General features: G+C 46.0%; 1 protein-coding gene across 10 annotated transcripts in view; it reads left to right on the forward strand.

The window, feature by feature from the left end:
* Positions 1-27,383, forward strand: part of GPR160 (G protein-coupled receptor 160) — a 606,153-nt gene that overhangs the window by 347,687 nt on the left and 231,083 nt on the right. For 7 of the 10 annotated variants that reach the window (XR_011276091.1, XM_069618543.1, XM_069618544.1 and 4 more), the window contains one exon: positions 13,227-13,303. The exons of the other annotated variants lie outside the window; for them this stretch is intronic. The gene's annotated coding sequence lies outside the window, so the exon portion shown is untranslated. The remainder of the gene's footprint in view (positions 1-13,226; positions 13,304-27,383) is intronic. 10 annotated transcript variants of the gene reach the window in all.

Genomic DNA, 27,383 nt, shown 5'->3' on the forward strand with positions numbered 1-27,383 from the left:
CCTCCCCAACACCTGGTCCACACACCCTGCACTCCCCACCCCACCTGAGACTTGGTAATCTTCTCCCCACTGTATCCTTTCCCTGATTGCTTGTAGATCCCTTGCTGCCAATTCCCCACCCATGCTCCCATTTTTTCTCCTTCCCTCGCTGTTATCCCCCCTATGATTGCAAAATGCTCCATTGCTTCCCGAAGCTAGGTCCGCACTCAATAAATACCGTAATAATAATATAGTATTGTTGTCCCAGAGCCCCTTCCTGGTGGCGACCTAGGCCATTGCCTAGATTGCCTTTCCCTATACTCATCCCTGGTGAAAGAGGGCTTATACAGGATCATAGAGACAATTGATTTGAATCACGATTGAATCGTGGCTGTGCCTCCATAAGGGCATTTTAGGTGGCTGTGCAGTTCATGGGAATCCTTTTTTCTTGACATTGTTTCCAAAGAGCCTCTGTCGGTCCAGTCACAGGTGTCTGGTCAGTGCGCTATACAATGTCTCCGGCAGGGTGTGGTAGTGCAGTTGTTTGCCTTCCTTTCCTTGCTTGACATCTTGTAAACTTCTGCGTGAACTCCTTTCATTCATGTCAATTTTCTGACTCTTATACGAAGCTCTAATGCTGCACGCTTGCTGCTTATCCCACCAAGTATGCCAAAGCAAGGAGTTGTAGGCTGCCCATGAAAGGCAACCCTAGGTACTTTGAGTGATTGTTGAAACATTTCTTTCTTGGTCATCTATGCACCCGACTCACCAGAAGCTGGACCACCAGCCTCCCAGAGAAGCAGTGTATCAGCAACGTGTACTCCCTAAAGACAAGTACATCTTCTCAGCAATTAATAGGAAACTATGGGCATGTGGGAACCTGTCTCCTGCCTACAGTCTCACATCTACATGGATATGTTTGGATTAGTTGATCGGTGCCACACGAGCTTCTAAGATAAACAGGCCTATTTTAATTTACATTAATTATGTTAAAAGTGTGGCTTACTAAAATCGGTTTTAGAGTTAAACTATAACGTAATTTTACTTCTGTAAAAATACCCCCATTGGGGGAACCCTTGACACTGAACTTCTAAAGTTAGAGTAAAATCTTCCTACTTCAGAACCTTCTCTGGAGCCCCGGGGATCATTATTGGAAATTTGCTTGTAAATGTGGCATCTTCTCATGCACCGTGTCCCTGTCACAAGGCAAGCGAGCACCGCAAAGCACTTGGAGAGCGAGCGGGTGCTGCAGAGGAATTGTTGGAAACGGTGCTCCCGAAGACCACAGTGGAAGCCCAAAGAGCAGCATGGAACCACTGCAGCCTCCCTCTATGCCAATGATCTGCATTTCAAATTACCCCAAATTGATCTTCCTGCCCAAGTGAGGACTGCCACAATTAACGCCTTATCACATGAAAATGGAGCTGCCTTGCTCCTTGGACGCTGTACGCCACACACTCCCGATGATAGCAGGAGGCTTGTTGGCTTGTTTTGTTAGTGATGCTCATTCTTGACTAAGCTCTTTGCACATTACTTTAATTCAATTGACACGCTGAGAGACAGAACTGGCTGTCAGTGAAGCGTAATGTGTGGTTTGATTTGTAGGTTCAGATTTCCCGTTCTACAGTGCGGGAGTCTACAATACCAGGAGTGCAAAGTTCTGTACGCAAACGTGTCATGCTCATGCCAATAGGCCACTGCACGAGTTTTCGGACTTGTAACTTTAAAAAAAATAATAATAATTTCCTTAATCAGTATAAAATCTTCCAGAGTTGGTCATAACTTGCATAAAACATTCGCAATCCGCTCTCCCTCGCCCTAAAGGCACACAAGTGCTACCGCATCTGCTACCCCTGTATGTTTGAACTGCACACACCAACACTACAGCAAAGTTATTTTGAATGTTCCCTCTGTCCCCTGTATCCAAACACAACCCCACCCCACTGCACCTTCTTTTCGGAGCCTGTAAAGCCAATGGACCATGGACATGCCAACAGAGACGTGCCCAATAACCTAAGGCAGGAGTTTGAAATATGGGGCTCCCCAGATATTTTTTATTAGGACTGCCATGATCCCTCTACCATTAACTGTTAGTTGTGTCTAATGGAAGTTGAAGTCATTTGGAGCACTAAACATTGCAGACCTGCGATCCTAACACAATGCTATAATTTAGCAGTGACTGCTATGCAGGCATGGCATTCTAACTAGTTCAGCCTCACACTCTACACGTATGAGTCACAAGGACTTGGATCAAGTGCCTCCATTTCCCGTGACCACATACTTTAGAATCTGCTGACGTTGCTCTTATTATTTTATAACTGTTTTTGAGAGCATTTCATGAGCACATTTTCTTGAACATCATCGTTGTGAAGAAAAACATGGGCAGGGACATTAAAGTAGCTAAGAATGTGTTACCTGGGCAATACTTGAAATGGAAGTCTGTTGCAAGTGCTTGTTAGGACTGCAGACTATAACAAATGGATGCTGTTTGGTTAATGGAAGCAAACAGAATGCACAACATCCAGTTACATTTGTCAACTTTGGTATTTAACCAGGAGAGATGAGCAGTACACCTGCTCCCCACTATCACACCTGCCCCCTCGCCCCCCCAGGTTCCTTTGCAGGAGGGCCAGGCTGTTGGGAGAGGAAGCAAGAGCACCCCACCACCTGTAACGTTAATCAGCACCCTTTCCCATACCCTTCAATCTCCCTCTCATCCTCTTAACAGACCTCACTGCTGGCCTCTGCATCCTGCCCCCACAAAAACAGTAATTGCATCCATTCACAGACTCTCCACATCACATGGTAGAGCGGAACAATTGGAAGAGTGGATGACCGGCAGGTGTCTGATTGTTGTGACTGTCTAGCCACCAACACCCCATTGTCTTCTATTCAGCTCACCTTGTATTTTCAAAAGCCCCATTGTCCTTTCCACGTACCCCCATGTCTCACCAAGGAAAGTTTTGTCATCTACATTGTTTCCTAGGTCTTTCGATTCAAATGTGTCAATGAAATCCAACACCTCCCTAACATAACCTGGTTTTCTACCACCTTTCTCTCATGTCTCCCACAAGCCTCCCTGTGTTCCTGCAAAGTTCTTACATTGGTCATTTTTCGATGGGTTTTTGAAAAAAAACCTCATCCATAAATATGGGGGTGGGGGCTGGGAACAGATGAAAAAAATAGGCGAAGCGGGATTGGGGGCAACCACCCAAAAAGTGTTTTCGTTAACACATTTTCGAGAAAAAAAAACATCAAAAAAGGAGCGTCGAGCTAACAACATAGAACCGATATGCTTCCACCATCGACCCCCCCCCTCCTCATTGTCTACCCATGAATGATCCATAAGATCTGCTTGAAGCATGGGTGCTCAGGCTTGGTCAGGGCACTCATTACACACCCAGAAGAATAGGCATAATTTCATAGCGACTCTAGCGCAGTTAAACAGTGGCAAGTGGATATGGGGCTGCTGAGGGCATCCATTATCTGCAAGGCAACCTGGTGAGTGGCGATCAGCACGGTTGGTTGCTAGGAGTGCTTATGCATTTTTCTTTTAATTTTCCAGTTAGCACTGATGGTGCATGAGTACCGTTTTTCTATCTTATATACCCACCTGTTAACTTTTTAAATAAGTGCGACATACAAACCTACAATTACTGTCCTTGCCTATTTTTCCACTTCCACCCTTCTGTAGGTCCCCTTAATGTATATGTTTGTTCTCACTGTACTGTACCTTCACCTAAGCCTCACTTGCCAGTGGGAAAGCTTAGGAAAAATTGGTTGTATGTGACATTGGATGTATATGTAAGGGGCGCGACCTCATGGTCCACCCAACTTATTGTCAACAGGCCCGGGGGCGCACTACTGAATGTTGACCATCTTCTTCTGGGTTTGGTTTTCTTTCTCTTAGGAACTAGACTGTGTGGGTGCCTCCATGTTGGCTGCAGGCCTTCACAGAAAAAGTAGTCCCTTCAAGACAATCTCCCAATCTGAACATGAGCCTGGCACCAAAGGCGCCAGGACTGACTCCAGGAGAGTCCATGATGATAATGCAAGGCCCTTGGGGCCCCAAGTGAACCCTGAGTCCTAACCCTACCTGGCATGTGACCATGCCAGTGGGGTTTTGGGTCACGGGTCGTGACAGCACACCCCCCCCCCCCACAACCCCACGGAGGCTCCTCCTAAGGAGATTCTCCTGCCTGGTCCAGGCTTGTCTGGAAAGTTTCGATGAAATGTTCTAATCAAACGCGGTGCATGAATGCTCTCACTAGGTTCCCAAGATCTGTCTTGAGGGCCGTAACTCTTCCAATCCACTACATAGTATAATTTGGATCTGGTTATTTGGAATCCAGGATTTATTTCACTTCCAATTCAGGTTCTCCATCGATCATTATGGGTTCAGGTGGTGGTTTCACTCATGTACCGGGTTGTAATGTTTTTAGCAGTGAGACGTGGAATACTGGGTGAATTCGCATGTTGGCTGGTAATGCTAGTTTAACTGCTGCTGGGTTGATGAACAGAATAAGGTCCCAAATAGCGAGGGCGAAAAGTCGGGGTTCCTTTTAGCGGTAGGTATTTTGCGGCTAGCCAAACTGTCTCCTACCTGATAGTCTGGGGCCTTTTTCTGATGTTAGTCAGCGAACCTTTTTTTGCTTGTTCTTGGCTTAGATTAACTGTTCTGTTGCCTTTTTTTAAAGTCCTGAGTGGTGTTTGCATGAAGAGTCTTTACAGCCGGCATTTCTAGACTGGGAGGGCTGTCTAGTTCGGAAGTACGTGGATGTCTGCCGTAGAGGGTGTAGAAAGGTGTTTGACCAGTACTGGAATGTAATGAATTGTTGTAAGCATATTCGGGTATCCATAATAGATCTCTCCAGGTTCCTTCGACTTGGTGCAGCATGCACCGTAGGTATTGTTCGAGAGTCTTGTTGGTCCTCTCTGTTTGACCATCCATTTGGGGGTGATGGCTGGTGGATAGCCGGATGTCGATTTGAGTCAAAGCGCAGCACTTTTTCCAGAAGTTAAATACGAATTGGCTGCCACGATCAGAGACCAGGACTGAAGGGAATCCATGCAGTTTGATAATGTTTTCCAAAAACACCTTTGCTAGATGGGATGCATCTGGAAGGCCTTTGAAAGGGATAAAGTGTGCCATTTTAGAAAATAAGTTTACTACTACAATGGTATTGAACCCTTGGCTGGGAGGTAAAGCGGTAATAAAGTAGAGAAAGTGTGTGCCATGGTGCCGGAGGTATTTCTAATGGTTGCAGGAGCCCAGCTGGTTTTTGCTTCAATGACTTGTTTTGTGCACACACCCCACATGACTGAACGTATTGGATGACGTCTCGACGCCAAGTGGGCCACCAATAATTGCATTTCACTTCGGCTAGGGTTTTGGCAATTCCGGGATGACCTTCCATCAAAGAATCGTGATAGTCCGAAGTGATTTGTTGTTGTAGCTCGGTTTTAGGCACGTGCAGGCGTTGATCAAAATATGGCAGTTGATTTTTAACGGTGTAGTGTTTTCCTTTGGTATGCCATTCCAGTAATTTGCTCGGTGTTATTTCACGTTGGATCACGTTTCTAAGCTCAGTTTGTGTTAAAGCCTAAAAGCTTGTCCTCAGGTATAATGGCCACTGGATCTGGGGTTGCATATACTTTTTCATCGATGCCCGTTTCTTACGCCTGGTCGATAAGTGATTACATAGTCATACTCCGCGAAGAAAAGGGCCCATCGTAATTGGCGCGAGGATTGTGCTTTTGCTGTTTTTAAATATTGTAAGTTCCGATGATCTGTGATTACAGTGACTGTATGCCTGGCCCCCAAGAGGTAATGTCGCCATGCCTTGAAGGCGGATTTTATAGCAAGCAGTTCCTTATCGGTGATGGCATAATTGAGTTCAGGGGGTGTGAATTTTCGCGACCAGAAGGCCACGGGGTGCAATTGGCCAGTTTCAGGGTCTTTCTTATAAAGAACCGCCCCCATAGCCATGCTGGAAGCATCAGTTTCCACGATGTAAGGAAGATCCGGATGAGGATGTCGTAAAATCAGGGCTGAGGTGAACCTTTCCTTAAGTTCTTGGAAGGCCTTTTCGGCGTCTTCTGTCCACATGAATTTTTTATTTTTTCGTAGAAGTAACGTGATCGGATGCACAATCGGCGAGAAGTCTGGAATGAACCTACGGTAGAAGTTTGCAAAGCCCAGCATGCTCTGGACCCCTTTTAACGAGGTCGGAGAGGGCCATTTAAGAATGGCATTCACCTTGTATATATCCATTCGAGTGTCTTTCGGAGTAAGAACGAAACCAAGAAATTCTACTTGTTAGGTGGAAAAAGCATCTTTCAAGTTTTGCATATAGTTGATGTTTGTGCAGTTTGGCGAGGACAGCGCGGACATGCTTGACATGGTCTTGTTTCGAGGTTGAATACACTAGGATGTAGTCTATGTAGACCAGGGCGCAGACATCGATCAATTCCCTTAGGACGTCGTTCAAAAAATATTGGGACACCGTCGGGGCATTGCAAAGCCCGAAAGGCTTTACCTGGTTCTCAAACAACCCATGTTTGGTACGGAAGGCCGTTTTCCATTCATCTCCTTTTTTAACTCGGACCGGGTGGTACGCTCCTCTGAGGCCTAACTTAGTATAAATCTGGGCATCTTTGACTTGATCCAGCATCTCGGGAATAAGTGGCAGGGGGTAACGGTTTTTCACGTTGATCTGGTTCAAGGCGCGATAGTCAATACAGGTTCTCAAGTCCCCTTCCTTCTTTGGTATGAAGAATAGGGGACTGGCTGCCGGTGATTTGGATGGGCGAATGAACCCATTTGCCAAGTACTGTTCCAGATAGGATTTTAGATGCTGGTTTTCTGGTTCTGGGAGCGCATAGATTCTGCCACAAGGGATCTGTGCACCAGGTATGAGGTCAATCTGACAGTCATAGGACCTATGAGGTGGTAGTGTATTAGCTTGTTCCTTCTGGAACACATCCTGGAAATCTTGATATTCTTCAGGGAGAGTACTAGTTGTGCCAAGTGTAGATATGCCGATTCTAGGACTCGTAGGAACCTTGAAACTGGATTTGTTTTCTTGGGAATAACCGCTGGAAGCGCAATCGCAAGGAAAAGTCAATTTTCTTGCACACCAATCTATCCAAGGGTTATGAGCAACGAACCATGGCATCCCTAATATTAGGTGAAACTGAGGTGCCTTGATGAGATCAAAGGAAATTGATTCCTGGTGTCCATCCTGGCACAGCAGGGTTGTTCCTGCTGTACATTGATTACTGGTCCGGAAGCAATTTCAGTCCCATCCACCCGGGTTACCTTTTCTGTGTTCGGCTTAAAACGTAAGGGAAGCCCCATCTGTGCGGCCAGATCTCGATCAATATAATTCCCAACTGCTCCGCTGTCTATGTAAGCTTCAATGGAATGCATCCTTGAAGGTTGTTGGTGATTGATTAGGATCACCGGTATTGCAAAATGTGAGGTCGGTGGCTCATTCTTCTCACTCGACAAACTGACCTCCTTTTGTCGAGCTAGGCAGTTCCCACAATTCGCTTGGGGGGGGGGGGTTTATCGGACAGTCTTTTAGGAAGTGCCTCGATTGTCCGCAGTACAAACATAACTGCTGTTGCCTTCTCTTGTCTCTTTCTGCTTTTGTTAACGGTGGTCGTATGCCTCCGATTTGCATTGGCTCTGTGGTATTCTCTGACGTGCGCGGAGTAGCATCCTTGGTTCGTAGATACACGGCCCATGTATCTGATCTGGACCGATCTGCTTTCCGATCTTGTAGTCGATCTAGTTGCACCACCAGGTTGATAAATTCACTACAGTCTCTAGGTGGATCAACCACCTGAGCCAAGACGTCCTTTAATTCCCCTCGAAGACCTCGGTGAAACAATGTGGTTCTCTTGTCTTCAGGCCACCTGGTTTCAGCCACTAACCTATTGAAGGTTGCTATGTATGTTACTAAGTCCTGATTCCCCTGCCGGAGTGATAAGAGTTTGTTGTCTACAGGTTGTTCATGGGTGTGTTGAGCAAAGAGCTTTTCCATTTCCCTTTGGAAGCCCCCAAAGTCACCAGTCTGCTGCACTACCGCTCAGATATGACAAAATAAATTCTACTCGTGCCTGATCATTCGGGAATGCGCCCCCGGTCTGCAGAGGAAGTGAAGACGACATTGATTCATAAATGCAGCATACTTCCTTGGGTCACCTGAAAACCTTTATGGCGGTGCTAACGGTATTGCTCCGGGTAAGGTGATTTGTACTGGAGCGGCAGATGACGTGGTTGCCTGTGCTGGTGGATTAGTCCCGGGTAATGGAGCTTGTCCGGCCTGTGATTGCAGTAATTGCCTGCTGATTTCTTCGGTGCAATCCTTGTTGACGACAAGATCCCTTCGCAGGGTATTAGTCTCTTGCCTAGCTGAATGCACTTCGGAGCGCAATTGTCCTAATAACTGAGCCAGTTGGTCCATTTCTGAAGTCTCCATGGTGCCCAGGTGGATAATGTTATGAGGCTTTGTGTTCTGTTACGCTCACCTGGTATCCACTTGGACGCCCTTATGCCCTGGTTGCCGGATTCACCCTGGACCCTTCCCGATTCCGACGATGCCTTCTATGGTGGTCAGGCCTGAAAACACAGGAGGGAAGGACATAGGAACAGATTTCGTTTCCTCCCACCAGCCCCCTGGACTCTATCTGATGGCCCACTCCTCACCTTGTTGTGATGTCTGGCGTGCTCTCCGTCCTGCCCTCTGTGCAGGGGTGCGTAGTTTTCTGCGGGTTGGAGCGACCGAGTTAACTTCACTGGTGCTAACCCATTCAAGTGTCTTTAAGGAGGTAAGTCTGGTTATGGCAGTCTTAAAATGTCCTTGCTTTCCATTCTTGCTATTAATGTCTTTTCTTTATTTATTCCCCCTTAGGTGCACAGAGGTTCGGTGAGTGCTCTGCTTGGATCAGGCTCCTGCCAGTGATGGACGTAGGAGCATACGGAGGATGGTAAGTTAAGCACGAAGTGCAGCGCAGTAATGTCTTTCCTTGCTAACCTGTATTCTTTATTCCTTTTCAGGTCGCGATGGTCTTTCTGGGTGTGTGAAAATTTCTGGAGCGGAACCGGCCAAGAAATGCCCAGCCAGGTGAGGATTTACTGATTACTGCCGTAAATGCCGTGAGTAACCTGTTTCAACGTTGTCCTTCTTTCTCTCTCTCCCTCCAGGTGCTTCGTTCCGGTGCGTGCGTGGTGTCCTGGTGATGCTGCCGACTGGGTGGAAGACCGCGAGCAGCAGGAATCGACGGATGGAAAGTTGCAGGTAAGCAGAGACTGCGAATGATCTTTTGTCTCTTCTGCAGGTCCGTTGTTCAAGGATCGCCGGGTGCTGGTCTCTGAACACGATGAGTGTCACGCTGCTGGCTGCAGAATAATGCGAAGCACGTTCTGTAGCTTGGATGTGGTTTATGCAGCCCTCTGTAAAGTAGTCCAGGTAAAGTAGTCTGGGCTACCACACCCTAAAACACTGCACCACACAGTCTGGTCGTTAGGAACTAGACTGTGTGGGTGCCTCCATGTTGGCTGCAGGCCTTCACAGGAAAAGTAGTCCCTTCAAGACAATGTCCCAATCTGAACATGAGCCTGGTGCCAAAGGCGCCAGGACTGACTCCAGGAGAGTCCATGATAATACTGCAAGGCCCTTGGGCCCCAAGTAAACCCTGAGTCCTAACCCTACCTGGCATGTGACCATGCCAGTGGGGTTTTGGGTCACGGGTCGTGACGGCGCCAGAGGCCCACCTGCAGATGAGCTCCCTGCAGTGGCCTCTCAAGATGTATTGGTCACAGTTCTCCGGCAGGATGTCGGATCCCATTCAGATTCCACTCTCGGTTTCCCAGGATCTTCCGTGGTGGGCCAACAAAGGTAACCTGATGAGGGGGAACAGTTTTGGCAACCGTGGTCGGAGGTGACGGTAGTGATGGATGCTTCCCTCACAGGATGGGGCGCTCATGCCAACGACTTGACCGCCAGCGGTCATTGGTCTCTGTCGGAGTCCAGACTCCATCAGTTTGTTAGAGCTGAGGGCAATCGGGCTAGCCCTGAAGGCGTTTTTGCCCTCTGTACGGGGGAAGAGTGTCCTGATAATGACGGACAACACAGTGGCCATGCATTGCCTCAACAAAAAAGGGAGGGTAGGGTCACTTAGGTTGTTCAGAGAGGCAATGCAGCTCTGGTTCTGGGCCATCCAGCAGGAAATTTCGATCGCAGCAGTTCATCTGGCCGGAGACGAAAATGAGGCGGCGTACACTCTGAGCATGCAGAGCAGTCTCCCACGAGTGGGAGTTGGCTCAGGAAGTCCTTCAGGAGATCTTTGGGGAACCCCACAAGTGGATCTCTTTGCCACCAGTGTCCACCGGAAGTGCGAGAGATTCTGCTCAAGGGAATTTCCTCCAAGAGGAGCCTTGGGAGGCGCGTTAGTGGTGGATTGGTCATTCCCACTGCTGTACGCATTTCTTCCAGTCCCCGTCATTCCTCAAGTGTTGCAGAGATTACATAGGTTCGGTTCCCACATGATCCTCATTGCTCCGGATTGGGCCAGGAGAGCGTGGTACCTGGACCTTCGAGAAATGTCCATCTGCCCTCCACGCCGTCTTCCCTACAGAGAGGATCTGCTCTCGTGCGCGGGGGGAAGGTGAGGGGGGGGTCAGGTTCTCCATCCAGAGGTCAAGACACTCAACCTGCACGCTTGGTATCTGAAAGGTTGAGGTATAAGGATTGGGACCTCCTGGATGACGTGATGGAGGTGTTGCTTTCGGCCAGGCGGCCTGCAACTAAATCCTTGTACCGTTGGCGTAAGTTCTACAACTGGTGCAGAGATCACAATGTTGATCCTTTTCAGTGTTCCATTCCTATGGATTTGTCTTTCTTGCTTTCTTTGGCCCACAGGGGCCTTCAAGTGGGTACCATTAAGGGTTACTTGGTGGTGCTGTCTATCTTTAAGCGCTCGTCTGAAGAATGTTTTTACTTTAAGATTCCTTTGATTTCTCAATTTTGTAAAGGACTTAGCAATGTTTTCCCGCTGTCCCCTTTCCAGGTGCTGATTTGGGATTTGAATTTGGTTTTGAAATTTCTCATGGGTGCTCCGTTTGAACCTTTGCATTCTTGTCTTTTGAGAATCCTGTCCTTCAAGACCGTGTTCTCGGTTGCGGTTACTTTCGCTCGCAGAGTGAGTGAATTGCAGGCACTTTCATCTAAGCAACCCTTTACTGTGTTTCACAAGGACAGGGTTGTACGAGTATGTCCCTCTTTTCTACCTAAGGTAGTTTCTGAATATCATTTGAGTCAAAAGGTGGTTCTTCAATCTTTCTACCCTCCTCCTCATCCTGGTAAGGAAGAGGAGCGACTCCATTGGTTGGATCCTAGGAGAGCTCTGAGCTTTTACATTTCTAGGATGTCCAGGGTCAGAGTGGATGATCAACTCTTTGTGGGATATGCTGGACACCTATTGTGCAAAGCTGTTACCAAAAAGACCTTGTCCAGGTCGATTATCCTCACCATTACGGAGTGTTACCGATTGGCGGTTAAGGACCCTCCTGAGCACATTCCACTAGGGGCGTGGCTACTTCCAGCGCCCTCCAGCAGGGTGTTCCTATTAGGAATATTAGTGATGCCGCTACAAGGGCTTCAATTCATACCTTTTGTTAAACATTATTCCCTGGATACAATCTATGGTCGGGATATGGCCTTTGGGAAGGTGGTTCTTTATTCCGCAATCTAATTTGGTACTCTATATTCTTTTCCCTCCTTCATTTACTGGTACTGCGTTGGGAGTCTCTCAAAGATGTGGAATACGTTGGAGGACACAATCCATTCGAAGAACAAGTTACTTACCAAACTGGTAACTTTCTTTCGACTGGATGTTCCTCCAACGTATTCCACATCGCCCTCCCAGCCTGCCCCTCTGGAGAATTTCCTATGTGATTGCAGCTTCCGTTTCCACAAGGCTAAGTGCAGTCAAGCAGGCATGAGACTGGTGCCACACGTTCTGAGGGAAAAAACTGAGACTGAGGCTACGGGCGCTGTGCGTCCTATTTATAACATCCTGTGACGTCGCCCTCGATGGAGGCCTTCGAGGGACATGGATCCGACGACACAGGATGCCCTCAGCCGAAAAAGTTTCTGAAGTGCACAGCTGTGGACATTACATGTCAAAGATGTGGAATACGTTGGAGGAACATCCAGTCGAAAGAACGTTACCAGTTGGTAAGTAACTAGTCCTTCTTTTATTTTAAGTTGATGTAATAGCAGCCACAGTTGCCTGCTACCTCATCCAACTTCTCCTTCCTTCTTCCCTTTCAAATGCATGGATTCTCCTTCCAACTGGGGAGCTTGATTTCATGTTCCACATAAAGATTCTAAGCAACAAACATAGCTCATAACTATAAGGCATGCTATCAAAGTAAGACAGACACAAGTGACTACAGTTCAAGGGTATATATAGTACCTTATCAAGGGTGTGATAAATGCCAATCTAAAGCAAAGATCGGAGCCAGCTATGAAGATCAAATAATAACGCAGTCCTAGTGGAGTCTCATCCACATGAATATGGCCTATACCAAACCTTACAGCTAATTTACAAATAGTGTGGGGAAAATGTTCATGAAAAAGAAAGGAGTGTTCACAAAATGATTAGTCAGGATGGTCAGGCTGTTGGCCTCCCTTCCACATGTTTTCAGCACGGGACAAGGTGTTTAATTCGGGCAGGTTCATGGCCTGTAAGAATGTCATTGTATTGTCCCTTGTTCACACAGTTCCATTACGAACATCAGGGCCTTCTATGCGCAAGTCTCTTATGTTATCAAAGTCTCTTGGCTCACAGGGCCTGATGTACCAAAACAAACAGTTATTTTAAAAGTATTCAAATAGGGTGATTCACTCTTCACCCCGGATCCCCCTCAGCGGGGCTCAGATCCTTTTTACACAATTAGTCTTCCTCAGCCGGGCTCCGACCAATTTCAGTTTGCATCAAACTATCGAAGACTTTCAAATGTGCACAGGGTTTGGCTTGATGCATTGCAGGACCGCTTCAATTTTACACTCTCCGTTGAATTCCTAACCGACACCTTCGAATGGGCACCCACGTGGCACCGGGGCACTCTGTACACAGTATCTTACTTGACCTTTCAAAGTTCATTCACTTCTTTGATATTCAATTATATTCGCATCGCTCATCAGATACGCCTTATGCTTTGTTCTTTGCAGATTTCTTCATACACTGTTGCCGCTGGGATAGACAAGTGAGGAATCAGAAAAGCTCACTGCACCTTGCATTCTTTGATGTAAGTAAAGCCTTTGATGGTGTGAATCAGGCCATTTTCTGGAAAGAGATGTTTAACTGTGGCTGTCCAGTCTCTCTCATAGGTCTCTTGGTTGCCTTGCATAAGGATACAAAAATAAGAGTGAGGCTTGATAACCAGGGAACATGCACACAATGGCTAGACACTAACCTGGGCTTCGCCAAGGGTGTGTTCGGGTACCTTTTTTATTTCATTTTTATATTAGCTCATGCTGGGACTCAATACGCACTAATCCACCACATATAGGACAAAGCAATGTGCAGTATTAAAACTATGCTGGCAACACCATTTTTTATGACTTCAGTTGGTCTCCAATGGGTGATTCACAGTGTAAATTTATAGTCAAGTCTGGAGCTCAATATTTCAAAATCTAAAATATTGATTTTAAATGCAGTGAAATCTAAGTGGAAAAATATTAATTGGAGAACATTGAATCTCTCAGCTTTGTCAATGGTTAAACTGTAAAGGCTAAATATACTCCCAAGACTGAGAGAATCTTAATGTGGACACTCTGTGGTCTAAATTTGAAGCACTGTTATGGAGGAAGGTGCTTCGTTTGCCAAACTCCGTCCCAATGGCTGGAATTGGGTACAAATTGGGCCTACTTCCGCTGGGTATGTTTGCTGAATGGATGGCATTGCAAACTCGTACCTCAATAGTGTTGCCCCCTCAAGCATCTGTAAACGTAAACTTGAAGACCAAACTGAATTGGGGTACATGCAAATCACTTTTGAAATGGCAATCTAACCGTGATGACTTGCTGGACAGGATAGAGTCCTCTCCTGAGGAGCTTAGTGCTAATCTCAACAGTTAAACTAACATTTTACAGATATGAATGATTAAGAACAGGGATGTTTTAATAAAGTATTGTTGTTTTAAAGACCATTTTAAGGGGAGTATACATTTTTAAAATATTTTGGCACGCCACTTAAAAAAAACATCCCTCGTGAGAATTAAGATTGAGGGTTTTAAGATTAAAACTGAAACGATTGACCAGGTGGTCAGTCATTTTTTCGAAAAAATGTCGAAAAAAAAGTCTAATTCCTTTTTTTAAAATTATAAATTTATTTTGAGGTCCGGGAATAAAAAGAAATGGGTAAAACAAAAATAAAATTAAAAAAGGGGGAGGGACCCCCCATTTCGAATAAAAAACGTATTAAAAAAAAATATCGACTTTTTTTTCCGACATTTTTGAATTCGAAAAAAATGACTGAACCGATTGACAACACTGGATGTTTGTCGTCATTGTGGTACTAGAACAGACACTCAGACATTTATGTATTGTGTGCCTCACAACTTACGGAATTACGGTTCGAGAAATTGAACAGATTTACATAGAAAAGTTATGGGTTCGTATTTTAAACCCAAATGAAATCATTATTGCAATTTTAGAATTTGTGAATTCAGTTCTGATTGAATAATAATGTAGTGTTTTTCTTAGTGTTTTGCACGAGCATTTTGTGTAATTCTCTTATAACTGATCTATAATGTATTTGCAATCATGCTGATGAATTGCATGTGTGAAAGGTTCTGATGTGTAACCAAAACGCACAATAAATGAATAGGGGTCGGGCTTTGCTGCCGAGACTTCGTTGTCAGCGGCCTGACTTCCTATCAGTCACTTCGACACTGCCATGGTCCCCTGCAGTTCCCTGCCTTCTCGTGTGCGCGGCTCACCACCGGGCCAAAACTCATCCATTCAACCCCCATGAGCCGCTCAGAAAGGACTGCCACTGCTCACTGCCCATCTCCTGACCCACCATCACCTCCTCAGAATGGGTAACATCAGATCTCAAAAACTGGTAATGAGCAAAAAAAGCCAATTTAGGACACTGCGCTTGCTAGCTAGATTAGGCGATGGGGAGGCTGCAGGTGACCAGAGTGTGCGAGTGCTTTGCCCCGGCACTTCACGGTAAAGATAAACTGAAGTGGGATTTCCAGTCTCACTGCGCCAACACAATAAATGAGGAGACACTCCTTAAATTGCAGATTTATTGCGTGAACCGGTGTACAGCCTGACACGTGTTTCAAGCAGTCCTAGCTCTTCCTCTTAGGCTTATAGTGGAGAAAATTCTGATGCAATCGTTTCAGGTAAGGTGGGGTGATGCTGAATTAGTAGACTTCGCAGTTGCGCCAAAGAATTATAGGGTATCCGTACTTGGTGGTCCACTGATTTTCTCCGCTATAAGCCTCAGAGGAAGAGATAGGATGGCTTGAAACACGTGTCGGGCTGTACGCCGGTTCACGCAATAAATCTGCAATTTAAGCAGTGTCTCCTCATTTATTGTGTTGTGCTCTACTTTGAGGCATACTGAAATAGTGTGGAAGAAAGGTCACCTTCTCAACTTTTTGCTTTGTCCTCCAATATACCTCCTATGACTCTGCTCTTCCTGTTGCTAAAAAACAGTATTTTTCAACCATGTCTCGTATTCTCCCCGTCCTTGTTGACTTTTCCAACTTCTTATCCACATTCTCTCTCTCCCCCGAACCTGCCCTTTCCTCTTCAATCTCTCCCTCTGACTTTGCTAACTTTCATTTCTAAGGTTGCACCTTAAGTGCTTCCTCTTCAACAATGGTTCAGACTTCTTCAACTATTGTTTCTCGTCTCCATTTTTTTCCTCTTTCTAGTCTATATCTGAATCTGATACTGCCCATTATATTGCACAAGTTCATACTACTGTTTTCTCCTCTGGATCCCATTCTATCTACTCTCATCATGAAGCTTTTTCCTTGTTTAATAGTTTATCTTAAGCTCTCTCCTCTGCCACTTTACTTGCTGACTTTAAAGTTGCCACTATTCTTCCACTTCCTAAAAAAAAAACCTCTTTGGGCACCTATTTAACCTCAAACTATCGTCCTATCTCTCTTGCCCTACATTTCTAAAATTTTGGAATGGGTGGTCCACACTCAGGTCTCCCCTTATCTCGACCTTAACTCTCTCCTCCCACCTTCCCATCTGGTTTTCACCCCTTCTACAGAAATGGCACTTTCTGTCTCAAATTCTTTGCTTTCCGCTAGGCATGCTAAACTCTGATCTATACGTCTTAATCTTTCAGCAGCTTTTGATACTGTGGATCACTGTACTTTATTTTCGACTCTACAGTAGTCTTTTTTTTCTGACTCTGCTCTGTCTTGGTTTATGTCCTACCTCTCGGATCGCTCCGTTTCTATTTCCTGGGGTGGATCTATGTCCCCTTCATTGCTGCTTGCCCATGATGTTCTGCAAGGCTCAGTCCTAGGCCCTCTAGTTTTTTCTTTATATACTGCTCTTCTCTCGCCTCTTTTGGCCTATCTTCAAACTTCTATGCAGATGACTCCCATCCAATCATCTTTCTCCTCCATTACGATTCTTTACACTGTGGCGTGATCTTCTCTTTTAACATTTTATTATTAGGAACGCTCGTCCCTTCCTCACTTTTCATGCACGCAAACTACTGAGGACTTCCCTTGTCTTCTCTCGTCTTGATTGTTAGTCTTTTTGTTCTTCCTACCGCCCATCTAGCTTCTTTGCATTCCATCTTTAATTCTACTGTCCATGACCTCTGTTCTATTCTCCTTTGCTCTTCCATTTCCTCTGACCTGCTTTAGCTTCAGTGGATAGCCACAAAAGTGAGTCTTTAACTTCGCTTCCTCTGCGTTACTTTTAAATGTGTCCATGGGCTTGCACTGGGTTATCTATGCTCCTTGGTTTCTATGTAGATCGCCTCTCGTTCTCTCTGCTCTCACTCCCAATTTCTCCTTTCCTTTGCCTCCTTGAGGACACTTGTTTCCGTTCTATTGATCTGCTGGCCACCAAGCTCTGGAACAATCTCCCAATTAGCTTCTACACAAAATGGTAAAGCGGCAGCCCCGGACTTAATCCCTTCGGATCTTTATAAGGATGAGACATCCATCTGGGCTCCTATATTGTGCAAGGTGTTTGCTGCATATCGAAGTGCAAAATTGCCTTAATCATCCCAGTATACAGGAAGGGTGACAGGGATAGTCCGCCAAATTTCAGACCAATCTCCCTGTTAGTCGGGGCTGGGAAGTTGTTTGGAAAGATAATCCTGAAATTGTGGGTTGAGTTGACCAAAAAAAGGCTGATCAGTGTACATCAGGCAGGGTTCAACAAGTGCTGAGGGACAGTGGATAAGTGTTTTATATGTTTTCTTATTAAAAAAAAATGCCCTACAGAAATTTCACCTGTATGTACTGTTTGTGGACCTTAGGACAGCATTTCATTCTGTGCTCGGTGAGCAGTTCTGGCAGGTGCTGGCGAAGCATAAGGTCCCAGAGTGTCTCATTTGTATCATAGCCCTGAAGAATCAACTAGACAACAGGAAAGACAAAGGAGAAACCTCCATCCTCCTCCTTCTGGACTTACCCGCCGCTTTCAACCTGGTTGACCACAAGGCCCTGTGCAACCACATAAAAACAGCCACCCACTTCTCCAAGGAAGCCACCTCATGGATAAGCTCCTTTCTGGATAACAGACCCATGAGTCTTCTCGCCTTCCTTCACAGCAGACCAAGTACCTATTACATGTGGAGTACCACAGGTGTCCTGTGTGTCTCCAACCCTGTATAATATATTTCCTAAGCCCCTCTTTGACATACTTGACAATCTGGGTGTCTCATATACTAACTATGCTGACCGCACTCAGATTCTCATCCCCATCCAAGGAGGCTATGACAAAGATGTAACTATGATTAATAAAATCTACTTAATCATACAAACATGGATGGCCACCCATGGTTTTATGCCTCAATGACGAAAAGGAGCTCTTAATCGTCGGGTCACTTGACAGATTGTCAAAACTCTCCCCAATACAACTCATCATTAATGGAATTAAGATTAAAGTTTCGAAGGAAGTAAAGACCTTAGGCTTCTACCTGGACTCTGCACTCAACCTCAAACAAATTAACGCCACAGCCTCTGCTACCAGCTACACGTGCAAACTGATTCATGCATGCAAACCTTTCCTGTCCACGGAAAGCTGTTTTACGATTGAATGCCAGAAGACGAAGGCCAGAGAAAAAGGCCTTGTTTTCCGTTGTTCGCCGATGGGCACCGCTTGCCACCTGTTCCAACTTCCAGGGCAAGGACATTTCGCCCTACTGCCAAGGTACTGATGCACTCTTCCATTTTATCGACCCATACCCCTGTATCATTTCTCAGACGTATAGTCTCTCCATATGTACATGGGTCTCTATTTTACCTACTGCATTTTTATCATTGCATCTATCGTATATCTAACTTCAAACTACTGCCCTGCTCTAGCTAACCAAGCTAATTCTGCTCCAATCTATTATGCACAATTGTCAAATATGCCACCAATTTTAAAATAGCCTATTGCGGATACTGCTCATACCTCTATCAACTCACCCATTGTACCAAATTGTGTCCCAGCATACTGCATGTATTCCGCCTTCTGTGCTTGCATTCACAATGGCAGATTATACCGTCAGATATTGTATTGCTCTAATGTTGAAACAGCCTATTTTGCTATTGCCAACGTTATTACATACTGTTAAAATAGCCTTCCTTGCTGTTGTCACATGCAAATCTGCCTCTTCCTAATCATGTTCCCTTATTGCATTATGAAAGATAGTGTACCATGCCTGGGCAACCACTACGTAGCCTACAAAAATGGACTGTCTAAACTTGCCTGCCCCCGGCATCACCCCATCACATGCCCCACTCCATTCCTGCCTTCCATGCCACCATTTCCACTAGACAACAACCACTCTCACACAACCGGCCCTATTGACCTCACCTATGATACTAAAACTTGTGCCAAGCCACACATCAGAGTATGCCCGGTCCCACTCTAACACTGGAAACAACCTCTCCTATCACATCTCTGGCATGACCAGATATCACTGCCTAAGATCTCGCACGACATATCACATGTCACACACCACCAACTCTAACACAACCGAACCAAACAGAACAGGTACCAGACCTCCCATGAATATCAACCCACCAGCCAAAACTAACACAAAAACTACTAGTAAACGGCACACAGTCGCTTACCACCCCAATCACACGTGCAAAAAACGCCCACATCAATGTGACAACAAACTTAGCTCACAACAACCCCAGCCACATCAAGAAGGCCACCCAAAACCACCCCATAAAAGGAGCACTGCTAAATGTCAGGTCCCTTGTTGCCCATGCAATTGAAATTGCAGATGTCATTTTAACTAACAACTTTGACTTTCTAGCCGTGACAGAAACCTGGCTGCGTGACACAGCTGGCCCGTCTCTAACCTTAGCCATTCCCGATAACTACTCCAACCTCAGAGCTGACAGACCTAACGCTCGAGGAGGAGGAATAGCCATCATCTTTAAATCTACACTAGACATGAGACTAGCCACCTCTTCTACTCTAACATCCTGTGAACTCCTCTGTTAAATTCCAAATGTCCCCCAAAAATACTATTACTATCCACCTAATTTATAGGCCTCCAGGTCCTCCTGGGTCATTCGAAGAAGACATGTCACTTGTAGCTGAGAATACTAAACCCATGGCGCAAAATATTATCCTAAGTGACTTCAACCTCTGTTATAACGACCCCAATGACCTTCCAGCCACCTCCTTAGCCAATGCACTATCTGAACAAGGCTTCACACAAATAAGTACCCAACCTACTCATGGGAAAGGCAGGACACTTGACTGGGTAGCAGACCTCAACTGTAATACCCTTAAGGATTCCTCACCACTCATATAGACTGATCATCATCTCCTATCGCTAGAAATCGATGTCAAAAACCCAGAGCCTATGAAACCCGCTACCGTACCTCCTTGTCTGACTAGGAGCAAACGTAACATCACAGCTGAGACTATAATACCTCTGGTAATCCCAGCCCTTAATGCACTTCTGCCACCAATGACCTTAATTTGTTGGTTGACACCTATAATAACTCTATGACCAAAGCCATAGACACCATTGCCCCATTAAAACTGCGCAAAGGTAAACCTAGAGCACATTTGAACTCCTGGTTCACCCCTGAACTTTTTTATGTACAGAAAAAAGACAAGACACTCTGGAAAATATCCCCCTCTATAGAAAATAAAATTAACTTAACCAATATCTCTGCCACATATAAAAGCGAGATACTCCGTACCAAAAAAGAAACTTTTAACGCCAGAATAAAACTGACAGGATCCAGTACTAAAGAACTGTTCACATCCTAAAAGAACTGGAAAACCCTAATCCACCGATGGATACCTGCACCAATGATAAACCGTGGTGCACTAGCATTCAAAATGCTCTATCCAACAAAATCACAGGGCTCCAAGCCAAAATTGCTGACAAACGCCTCCAACTTACCGCCGACAACCTCACTACTCCAATGCTGCCCTCAACCGCACACCTCAACTCAGGATTCAAATTCAACAATGTATCCATACCTGAGGTACAAAAAATTCTAGCACCTCTAAAACCATCTAACTGTAAAGGTGACAGTTGCCCAGCTCAGATCATAAAAGATGCAGCCAGAGATATGTCTCCTTTTATCACCAAACTAATAAATGCTTCATTCGCTAACAACTTAGTCCCAAGCAACTTGAAACAATCTTGGGTTCTCCCATTACCCAAGAAGCAAACATTAGATCCGTCTATACCCACTAACTATAGACCGATTACCACAGTCCCTTTTTTACTAAAAATTCTAGATAGTTGCATACCTGCAAATTCAAGACTATCTAGGGAATAATCAACTACTAGGAACCCATCAATCTGGCTTTAGACCCCGGCATGGAACGGAAACTCAAAAGCCAGATTGATGAAATCAAAGACAAAGGTAGAGTTGCCATCCTACTACTCCCAGACCTATCGGCAGCCTTTGATTTGGTTGACCATAAAATCTTATGCAACCACCTGTCATCGGCAGCACACGTTTCCAACTCCGCTGTCACGTGGATCCAATCTTTCCTCGCAAATAGAACTATGCGGGTCATCTCACCTACAGTTGCAGCTGATCCGATCCCCATCACCTGCAGTGTCCCACAAGGGTCCTGCGTATTGCCAACTTTGTACAATATCTTTACAAAGCCCCTGTTCGACAAATTGGATCGTCTGGTTGTCACCTACACTAATTATGCAGATGACACCCAGATACTCCTAACATTATCAGGCATTTACGACATAGATGTCTGTCGGATCAATGAAGTCTACTCTATCATTCAGGCATGGATGGCCATACATGGCCTTTGCCTGAATGATGAGAAGACCGAGTTGCTCCTATAACGCTCACCTGGTATCCACGGGGGCGTCGCTCAGCCTGTTCTGACCTCTTACGAACTCGAACCCTTCCCTGGAGTCTACTCGACTGGAGACTGGGCCTGAAACACAGGATTGTTAGAGTTTAACTCCCTATTGTCTGTGTGCTTGAACCCCTTCTTCCCCGGGGTCCAACCCTTCCCTTTGATCCACAGCCCACCTTGTTTTCTTGGAAAGTGTGCTCTCCATCCTGCTTTCAGCACAGGGGTGCGTTGATTGATGCGGGCTCGTTGCTGCCTAGTTAATTCACTGGCAAGAGTCCGACAGGTAAGTATAATGAGTCTTTTGAACAGTTCTCTAACTTCGTTCCTTTCCTTCCTTAGATGATGACCGGCGTCCGGGGATGGCAACATTCTGCTGAGATGAGTAGCGCTGAAGGTGAGTGAGAGCGCGATGCAACCCTTTCGTATTTGTATTGAACTGAGTTCTTTTTCTGTGTCTTTTAGGTGCTGCGACGTTTTCAGCGTGGATGCCGGTTATGAAGAAGAAATGCGGTGAGTAAGTGCGGTATGCGGCGCCTCTAGATGTTTCCACGCTAACCTGGAGTGTCTTTTCCCTCTTGCAGATGGGTGAGAAGTTCCGGAGACAGAGTTCCCCCAGAGAAGCTGGGATTCAGGTAAGCGTTTGAAGCTCGTACAGTCTTTAAAAATAAGCGAAGATTTGCTGAATGCTTACTAATGCCTTTTTTCTGTTCTTTTCCCTTTTCCTTAGGAAGCCGCGTGCCGGGATGGGAATAACACCGCCAAAGACGCCCGCAGAACAGAAGAAGCGATGAATGATGGCAGAAGTGCCGCAAGGTAAGGCTGTTCCTAACGGTGTTCTTGTTCTTGCAGGAGCTGAGCGCTGAAGAAAGATGCAGGCCTACTGAAGACCGATCCGAACACGGTGAGTGTCGCGCTGCAGGTGCAGAAAACACAAAGCATGTTTCTCAGCCTGGGCGTGGCTTAAATAGTCTCTGGGTATCCCAGGTGTCTCTGGGCTGAACCACACCCAAAAGACTAGACTGCACATGCAGTTCTGGGAACCGAAATATGTGGGGGCATCCATCTTGTCCCCCATCAATGCACTACAAGTCCAATCCCCAATGTTATCCTAAGGGAGTGAGTGAGTCTGGTGCCACAAGCGCCAGGTCTGACTCCAAGTGGGTCTTTTTAGGGATGGAGAGGCCCTTGAGGGCCATGTAGGTGATCGTGGCCTGGCTCCAGCCCAACATCTTGGAGGGCTGGGGACATGAGGGGCAGGAATCATGACGGCTCCTAGTCGGCTCACCCAATAACCTTCAGAAACTCAGTCCTACTTGCAACATCATCTGTATCGATGGGAACAACATTCTCATTGCCAAATATGTAAAAACCCTGGGTTTTTACCTCGTTGCCAACACCAACTTAACCAAACAGGTTAATATGACTGCCTAAGCCACTGCCTACACGGGCAAGCTGATCAGGGCTTGTAGACCGCTACTGTTGCCTAACAGTTGCCTCACACTGGCCAGAGCACTTATATAGTCCAAATTGGACTACTGCAATGGCCTATACTTGGGCGCTAACAAAACTATGATCAATAAACTACAGGTTCTGCAAAATAATGCGCTCAGAGCCGCACCAAACATACCAAGAAGAGAGCACATATCAGCAACCAGAAAGTCTTACAAATGGCTCTCCAAACAAGAAAAAAATGGACTTAAAAACCATCTGCCTTACCCACAAGGCCTTGAACCACCAGGCCCCACCATACCTCACTGACGATCACTTTGAAAGTGTCAACTAGAATCACAAGATCTACCAACACGTCCTGCCTGGTGGTGCCCAGGTACAACCGAAAGAGAGCTGTTGGAAACTAGCTTCCCGGTTCTTTCCACCCAATTATGGGACACTCTTCCACAGGACATCAAATCTATTCGAACCTTTGTACAATTCAGCAGTTACGTCATCATTTCGTACTGAATAAAAACTGACACCACTCACCTTACACCTGCAACTTCACTTTACTCCCCTTACTTTATGTATACTTCGCTCCCTACTTCGCATCACTCACACTCGCATGCTCCCCACCCACCATTGCTTCATTTCATACTTGAACTCATTATCGGTCTGTCCTTTATACCTCATCATGTAACCTTTGTATTATTTGTATCAAGCAACCAAGATATTTGAATGTATTATCTGTAATCGGTCTTTCATAACTATATCATGTAATCTCTGTATAATTTGTATTTGTAACAACCTCCTTTACCTACCGCGCCCAGATACCTCTGGGTCAGGCGCACTATATAAATAAAATAAACAAACAAACAAGGGCCCTAATTCTCTCCAAGTTGGACTATTGCAATGCCCTATATTTGGGCACCAGTAAACACAATACCAATAAACTCTATACACTCCAAAACAATGCCTTAAGATCTGCTCTAGGCATCCCTAAAACACAGCACATCTCCCACATGAGACGCTCCACCAACTGGCTCTCCATAAACGACAGAATCAAGTTCAAATCACTCAAACTTACTCACAAATGCCTCTCCAACAAGGCTCCACTATACCTCATTGTTAGATTTACCAAACACCCCTCAGAACGTCCCAACAGAGGCCCTATCCAATAGCCTTAGAATACCCAATTTCAAACTCAAAAAAACAGGAGGCTCAAGCTTTCCAGTCCTGGTGGTGCAATTATGCAATTCCATCCCTGATTCCTTAAGAACCATATCTTCCTTCCACTCCTTTAAGAGTAATGTCAAGAGGAGGTTGCACTCCTGAGATCTGTGACCACTTGTGCATGCATCCTTATCTCGAACCTTGCATATTATATCCAAGTAAGAAACTGTAATTAATGTAAATATGTAAATTTCTGCTACAAAATGTATTTGTATATACTCTGTCCATGTCTTCTGTAACTATGTAACCTGTAATGCGCCCATATGCCTATGGGCTTGGCGCGCTTTATAAAGGAATAAACAATACAATACTCTACTCGAATACCATATCCTGTGTATTCTACAATATGGGTCGTGATCAAACCTCATTCTTTGAGGTGGCGCTGGGCGTTAGGCAGGGCTGTGCCCTGGCGGCCCCTTTATTTAACCTCTACATACAGGATATCTTAGTTATTAAGGTGGGGTCCCAAGATGTCTACAACTGAGTTCCTGGCATTCTTATATGCGGATGATGCGGTTTTAATAGCTACATCAACACAGGGCTTGAAGGAATCTCTCTTAATTTTTCTAAAGAAATCGAGGAAGCTGGGTCTCTGAATAAATGCAGCGAAAACCAAGACAATTGTTATCAAGCTGAAATTTGGGAAGAACATCTATCTTCAAATAATGATTGACGATTCTCTAATCTAACAAGTTGATAGTTTTGACTGCGTGCAAGACTAGGAAGGGCCCTTCAGATAAATAGGGCTGCTGATAAGCTGAATAAATTTAGCAGGGTTATTTTATTTTTTTTTTACCTGTCGTGGGAGTGGTGCAATTTCGCCTGCAGTAGAACTCTATCAGAAGCAGGCAGTTTCAGCTGCTCCTTACGGTTCAGAGTTAGGGGGGTTTGAAGATGTTGGGACGATTGTTAGAAAGGAAAATAACTTCCTGAATACATTACCCCCTAGTGCCCTGACTGCTTAGTTCATATGGAATATGGCACAATTCCCCTAAGCAATGACCTTATGTTTCGGCCTCTTTCCTTATGGGTTAGACTGGACCCAGCCAGCCTCGGAACCTTGTAGGGATGCTCTTAAATATTATGTCTTTTGAAGGAGCAAGTGGTCTGAAATGGTTTTCGCACCTAACAAAACCTATTATTCTGTTTGAATGTGGGAGAGTTCTGGAAGTACCCTGGGAGCCTTTGTGCAACGAGTTGGAGCTGAATTAAGCCCCTGATAAAATGCAGAGCAAGGAATCTCCTCCTCCTCGAGGCTTCAAGGCTAAGGTTAGGCCTGGATTATCTGGCCCGGAGGCATCCAGTTGGTTTTAAAGCCTATTTGGACCTGTTCGAGCCAGCATATGCAAGTTCACTTTATATGAAGCTTAGATTGGGGATCCTGCCAATTGCTGCCTTCACATCCAAATGGAAAGATTCAGATTCAGCTAACTGTCCTATGTGTGGTGCCTTCGAGGAGACACTTGCGCATTTCAAATGGATTGTGTCCGCCAACGTATTCTACATCTTTGACATGAAATGTCCACAGCTGTGCACTTCGGAAACTTTTTCAGCAGAGGGCGTCCTGCGTCTGACATTGGTTCGATGTCCCTCGAAGGCCTCCGTCGAGGGGGAGTCACCGCATGTTATAAATAGGACGCACCGCTATCGTAGCCTCAGTTCAGTTTTCCCGCGAACGTGTTGCTTCGTGAAACTTGGCGCGCCTCGTGTGTTTCATCGTTGAGATGTCTTTTTCTTCAACCCCTCCGACTCCGCGGTCTGGCTTCAAGACTTGCCGGGACTGCAAGTTGAAAATGTCGATCACTGACCCGCATCGCATTTGTTTGTCGTGTTTGGGGGAGGGTCACGACATCGACTGTTCAAAATGCCATTCGCTAACTGCCAAGGCCTTGTGGGAGCGGAAGGGGAAGGTCCAGGTAGGTAGGTGTTCTAAGCCCAGTACGTGCTTAGAACTCGAGGGGTGACTCTCCATGTCGGGTGGAGGCCTGGGGTTCAAAAGCTTCGGCGCCCTCAATGCCTTCAGGGATTTTTGCCCGTAATTTGCCATTGGAGTACCGCGATGTGGTGGACCCTCCTAGGAAGGCTACGGCGAAGTCTGTAAGGCCAGTATTGGACTCCAGGCCCTCTTCTGTCCCCAGGCCTGGGTGTCAAATCCCTCTGACATATATGAAGAGGAAGAAAGGTCTGATTTTGAGGACCCTGGTGAACTGGATGTGGCTTCAATTTGTTCTGGTGACAGTCAGTTGGAGGAGTTGAGGCAAACACTCCATGATGCCAGTGGGTTGGACACTTCTCCGGAAGTGGAATTTGGTAAGCCTGAGCCTCATGCTGAGTCTTCATACAGGAGGCTCATGGCTAGGGTCTCTGGGTATCTGGGCTGGTCCAGTCCTCCTGAAGACTTGGTGCAGGATGATCTAACGGACATCTTAGATCAAGGTCCATCCTCTGACCCGGTGTTACCATTTCATCTCACCTTACAGAAAAGGGTGGCGGCTGCTTGGCAGTCACCGGAATCTCTTTTCCGGCTGTTAATAAATCTTTGCCAAAAAAGTACCGCCCTTCCGTTAGCGACCCCAGCTATTTATCCACTCACCCCACTCCTGAGTTTAGTGGTTTAGGAGGCCACGGCCACGTCGAGACAGGCAGCGTAACCTACCATCCCTCGTGATGGGGACGACGAGCGATTCGACGGTTGGGCTCGGAAGGTATTTTCTGCGGGGAGCATGGCATTGAAATCGGCCAACTCCACTTTTGCCTTAGCAAGGTTCTCACACACTGTGTGGAACTGTTTCTTTAGCGGCTGAGCATATTCCAGAGGGGGAAGAAAGGGATGGCTTCCTGGCTCTCGTGCAGGACGGCAAGGATGCTATGTGCGAATCACTTCAGTTGGGTTTGGAAACGGCCAACAGTGTTAGCCGATCCATGGCTGCCAGCACCGTTATACGCAGATTTGCGTGGTTGCGGAAGTAGGGTTTTGCTCCGGATGTGCAAAGCTGTCTTCTGAACATGCCCTTTGATGGCGCACATTTGTTTGGCAACAAAACTGACGAGAGAGGTTGCAGACCTCGAAGGCTGCAGCAAAATCTTTAAACACAGCCGTGCGTCAACCTCTGCCTTTTTGTCCTAGGGGACAACAGTGGAGGG

This window comes from Ambystoma mexicanum, chromosome 10 (genome assembly GCF_040938575.1).
Source record: "Ambystoma mexicanum isolate Mex_15411 chromosome 10, UKY_AmexF1_1, whole genome shotgun sequence".
Classification (NCBI taxonomy): domain Eukaryota; kingdom Metazoa; phylum Chordata; class Amphibia; order Caudata; family Ambystomatidae; genus Ambystoma; species Ambystoma mexicanum.